This window comes from Microchirus variegatus (genome assembly GCF_963457635.1).
Source record: "Microchirus variegatus genome assembly, chromosome: 22".
Lineage (NCBI taxonomy): Eukaryota > Metazoa > Chordata > Actinopteri > Pleuronectiformes > Soleidae > Microchirus > Microchirus variegatus.
In genome coordinates, this window is record NC_139823.1 from 10,448,319 (window position 1) to 10,454,024 (window position 5,706).

Genomic DNA, 5,706 nt, shown 5'->3' on the forward strand with positions numbered 1-5,706 from the left:
AAATGAGTAGTTTTCCCAAGTATGTGCAGCAGACCTTTTACCAGACTTTTAATATCGTTGCCAACCGTCTTGTACAGTAAACATAGATTTTACAAACTTTTTCAAAGTTTGTGGCCAAAAGAGAAAAGCATCTCACTCCATAAATCTCAGAGATGTCCGCTTCTGTGCAGGAACTCTACCTACATCCTGTCCTCATTTTAGTTTGTGTATAGTTCTGTCCTCGTGTTTCATTCCGTGTGTTGCAGTTTTCCGTGTGGCAGATGACGCTCTACACAGCGCTTGCTCTGAGTTTCTTGCATTCTCAGTTTCTTCAGTGCTCCAAAGCTAAATGTAGACCATCTTTTCTTACCCGGGATATATACGCACAGACACACACAATAAGCCTGACATCGTTACATTCGTCTTTTTTTTCCTTGAATGTAGGCCATAAGCAAAATCGGTAATGAGAGGGACAAGGTAATCTAAGATGTGCCTGTGTGTATAACTGTGTAAAAATGCCCCAAGCGTTTTGTAATGCATCAACAGAGGCACATCACCATTCATTTATTTTAATTGCTCTCCACCTGCTATGTTAATCAGGACTTAAATAGAGAAATTTCCATTTTCAATTAGAAACTATTGCACAGACACGGGTGTGTGGCCCACTTATTCCCTTCTGCTACTGTATATTTCGCACTGAGTAGGATAATCTCGAATGTCAAAAAGCAGCAATGCTGGAGCACCGCAGGTAATAGTGAATTAGCTGTGGGTTTGTGTACCATAGACTTAGAGTTAAACATAACATTTGTGAAAATCATATTGGTCTTACTTTTATTGCATGGCTGCCATTTCAAGTTTATCCCCAAAACACCAGCTGTTTCCATTATCTTTTTTTTTTCCAAGTCCATCCATATTTTATTGTTTATCTTCAGGATACAGGTATATTTAATTGTCACGTTAGCGCTTGTGAACAAGAACAACAAAGAAACCTGCAGCTTCAGAAAGGGATTGTGAATTGTGACATTGTCATTAAATAATGCAAATGTATTTTACATATATGATATAAGTAATATATAAATGAACTGTGCCATTGGCTGGGTTAGGGGTTAGGGTTGTCTACCAGGCTCTTTCTTTAGGAGTTTTTATAATAATCAGGGACTAACAAAAAAGCAATTTTTTATTATTTTATTATATTTACTTATGATATAATAACGTGAAATTAGACCCTACAGTGTTTCAGATACAGGCCTCTACCAAACGGTTGAGATGTCTGTTCATAATAAACCTGGTTTGCATAATTCATAAAGTCCAACATTCAGAACAAGTCACATTAAGTGTTATTGAGTTCAGCTTGATGCATTTTTCAATGAGATATAGTGACTTCAAGTGTGGTCGACCAAATGGTTGAGTAGTACTTTAAAGGGCTAAAGGCTAACAACCTATCCAAAGTGTACTATTACTCTTGTGACTTACGAGTTGTTACTCCTCAAAACCCTATATCTAGCTAGAGTCATTATCCCAAGTATCTCTACCATTTGATCCAATTAACCCCAACCCTACTCGGGGGGGTTAAATTTGGTAAATGTGGTTGTCTCAGGGATTCCGTTTTTTACTTTGTGCCCCATGTCTAATATTACAAATGTTAGTTTGCAGGTGATCTAATTTTACAAAAGTCCCCTAAACTGACTAATTATGTTGGTGCAAGTGTAACAGATTGCCTGCATGCTTTCTACATTAGGCTCTTTGTTCTTGTTTCATGTTTGGAACTAGCCCAACTCCATCACAGCAGAGCTCAGCTTATCAGCCTTTGTTTGATACATGAATTTGAGATTTTTTTTTTTGGGGGGGGGGGGGGGGTGCACAAAGAATCCTGTGAGAGCGTCTATGAGCTACTGTAACCTTTTCTCCACTTTGGTAAATATAGTCTTTCATATGGATCCCTGCAGATGATGCAGCCTTGAAGGGAGCGCCGATACCTGGATTGGACACAAACAGGCATTTTTTTTCTTCTGTACTGATAGAGTTTAGGTGATCGATCATAATCTTTGGCAACTGAACCCCCCCTCCGGGATAGAGATTGAGGTGTGTGTGTGTGTGTTTGTGTGGTCACCTTGTCCCTGTAGAGATCATTAGCAGTGGAGTGCCTCCTGGTCAATCAATGCGTCGGCCCCTCTGGGCTCCTTTCCGTCTCTGTAGTAGAGAGGAAACTAATTCACAGTGTTCTGAAATGTGTGAGACAATAAATGTACCACAACATCCAGGAAACTGTGGAATCAGTGGAACATCCCTGAGGTGAATTGAGGTGGTTTTACACCTTCTGATGTGTGGTATTCCTTCTCAGTGTTGTGTGAAGGTTCAAACAGCAGTTGTTGCATTAGAGGCAGATACTCATTGGCTGTGAATTGGATTTTTTTTAATCTGATAATCCAAAAGGTGTAATGATTCACTTCTATCCTAAACACCACTGAAATGTTGGTGGTTACTGGGGAAGGAAATGTGTGAGAGAGGCAAATTAGCTCATCAGAGGTTGATGGTACAGCCAGGGAAAGAAGAAAGAGCCAGGAGTTCAGCTTTTTTGAATCGTTGTATGAGGTGGACACACAAAGTTGGCGCAATGGACCTAAATTGCATTGCATTGGCTACTGAAAACAAACAAATACAAGCCACTTAACGAATGGCTCACAAAAAAAGTTAAGTCTGCAATATCTTATAAATAGGAATGTTTTCCAGACTTTATTTTGCCATTAGACAGCCTTTCTCAACTGTTAAAGGGACAATGTGTAGTATTTATGGGTTTATATAACCCGAAATCCACTTTTTTATACATATTATGTGCTCCTGCATTGTCTAGTCGCTGTATAATATTCTTTGTTTCATTTTCGTAGAGTTTCAAAAAGTCATGTAAAATAACATGGTCGCGGGCCGCGGTTGCATAGCCACTGTTAGCAGCGAGACGCCATGTTTCTACCGGAGCCTGTAAGGAAAAAGCGAGAGAACAAATCAAGCGTCTCTTTACGTGTAGCGGAAGTCCCGCCTCCACGCTCTCCGCTTCGTCTGCTACGGCCGCGGTAGCTCGCCCTCTCCCTCACCTCACGAACCTCATCTGCTGACACGGAGAAAGACGACGAGGACGACATTTGACCCGCTGAGGATACCGTAGTGCTCAGGGAAGGGAGGGGGTGAGCAGAGGAGCAGTTCTTTGTTGTAAATGTCAGCCTCTCCTCTAGATGGCACTATAAACTACTTTCTTCACCTTTAAGTCTGCAATATCTTATAAATAGGAATGTTTTCCAGACTTTATTTTGCCATTAGACAGCCTTTCTCAGCTGGAAAGTGAAGTTTGGAGTTTGTTTGGTCGTTTCTTGCACCAAATTCCATTGAGAAAATCAACATTGTTTACATCGCAGCACAAATCGCAGGTTGTTGATCCACTCCTACTTCCACAAGTAGGTTAAAAATGCGTAATTTTGTCTACCTGTCCTCCAACTGAAACGCAACTACTGGTCGTTTTAGCCAACCCCTGTATACGACCCATAGGTACGTTTTTATCGCACAAGTCCAGTATTTTTCAAGTCGACTACATACAGGTGTTAGTGAAGTTAGATGTAGGGCAACATTAAAGTGTGTTTGTGTTACTCATAGAACTACACTTAAACTTAAACTACATTATTTAAAACCCATTGGTCTGGTTTGAGGATAAACACTAAGCCAAAGTACAAGTAATGTTTTATTTCCTATGTAGAAACAGTGACACTGTGATCAGCTGTATATGACGTTGCATGTTTGGCTTTTTCCAATCTGTTATTTATTTGCTCATTCCTGTAATTATAGTGACATACTACATTATGCAAATTTCAGTAAATATTGGAAAAATCAGGGGGGGGGGGGTGCAAAATGTTTGACCGGTCGTGTATGTGAGGTGAACATATAATAAGCCACAGAGAAGGACAGATGCAGAGACGAGGAGGGCATGGTAATGACGATATCCATCACTATGACACACACCGGCACACTTCATGGATCAGAGGCTTTAAGAGCCGAGCTATGGTGGGTTCAACAATAATACACAGTACAAAACCAACAAGGGAGTTGATTTATTATGGAGCTGACCTGCACCTATGCTGCTTGTAGGAACATAACCTTGAATATGTTCGGTTATGCGTTTGTGAGTGGTCTGTGAACAAAGCTGGACATTAAATCTAATGGTATTTCCTCAAACCGTAAGGTCTCTTACTGAATAATACAGTTTTTAGCGATTGCAAACAAAAAAAGTGAACACATTTAATCCACTGGTCGTTCTTTTCGTCTATTTTTTCCCCCCCTTCTCATTATCAAAGGTTTTCTTTGTTATAAACAACTCGTATCAACTTGGCTGCTCAGCCACAAAACGCCATCATCCTCTGTGAGGGCTAAATTATGTCCACTGCACATAATTTAGCAATTAGAGTTCATCTCTTTTGTCCCCGTCTGCACTGTTACAAAGAAGACTGGTGTTTAATCTGCCCAGTAAAATGACTCATCTCAATCCTGCATCTTTGGAAATTGAAAAATCCCAAGTTGATGTTCCCTGATACTGCAAGTACTGCAGACATTACATGTATCCTTTGAAATAACTTCATTTGGGACAATTATTATTTAATAATAATAACAATAATTGCACCTCTGTATTTTGTCAAATTGCCACAGCTTTAATTAGAAATAAAAGCAACACTGGTAGTGTACACCATCCAAGAAGAAGAGAGGAGTATTTTCATGGAGACGAGCATGACAGACATGAATCAATGGGAATAATGAACACAGGAATCTCTCATGTGCCGCATGTTTTATGGGAAATGGTATTTTAATTGCTCTGTAACCATGGAAAGATAATAAAAGCTAACACACAACTGAGCTAATTGGGGTACTGAACATATTAATTATAATTTCCAGCCTCGACTTGGTAATTAACGATTATTAGTTAAAATTTTGACATGAATTCAAAATGTTGAAATTTTGACCAAAAAAAATAGGGAAAATGAAATATATCAAGGTTATAATTGTGTTACTGTTAATTGTATTAGAATGTTGATGAATAACTTAATGGGCAACTTTTCTGTTATGTGTAATGTGTGCAAATTTATTCTGGACTGAGTTCTAAATAATGAGGTAAACCTTTAAAAGCAACCTCTGTTTTGGCACTATTTTTTTTTTTTTAATTCTTTTACTTAGAGGGACAATTGGTCTTTCTCTTTTAGCAGAACAATTTTTTTTTTATTTTTTTTTTTAACTCTTTCAGTATAACTTGTTGGAACAATGAAATAAACCAGCTGAATACTGTATGTTTGCTGGTTTAGGTTGGTGGATGTTGGTTTACCAAAACATTTTATTGAATGAATGAATGAATGACTAAATTAACAAAACTAATAAATCCATTTTGAGACTTTAATAGTTTTAATGTTCAAGCGGTGATTATGTGGCTCATTTATACAATTACCTCTGAACCAGTGACTGAAACCGTTTAAATTAGCTGAAATAACGGTCAGAAAAACAACCAAATACTATATATGTATATATACACTATATAGCTTTCAAAAATGTGTTAAACATTCATAACATTCAACCACCAAATTTCTTTTCAGTAATGCAATTAAATAACTATAATTTAACGTATTGATCAAGAAATAATAATGTGCTTTATATTTATATGTTTATATGTTTGTTTTTTCTGTGAAATGCTAAATTCGAAGA

General features: G+C 38.0%; 1 long non-coding RNA gene across 1 annotated transcript in view; it reads right to left on the minus strand.

The window, feature by feature from the left end:
• Window positions 1-1,809: 1,809 nt before the first annotated feature.
• Window positions 1,810-5,706, minus strand: part of LOC310943052 — a 4,576-nt gene continuing 679 nt past the window's right edge. Inside the window, exons 2-3 of the long non-coding RNA XR_014593108.1 lie at window positions 2,090-2,169; window positions 1,810-1,955 (exon numbers count right to left, since the gene is read on the minus strand). This is a non-coding gene — a long non-coding RNA (uncharacterized lncRNA). The remainder of the gene's footprint in view (window positions 1,956-2,089; window positions 2,170-5,706) is intronic.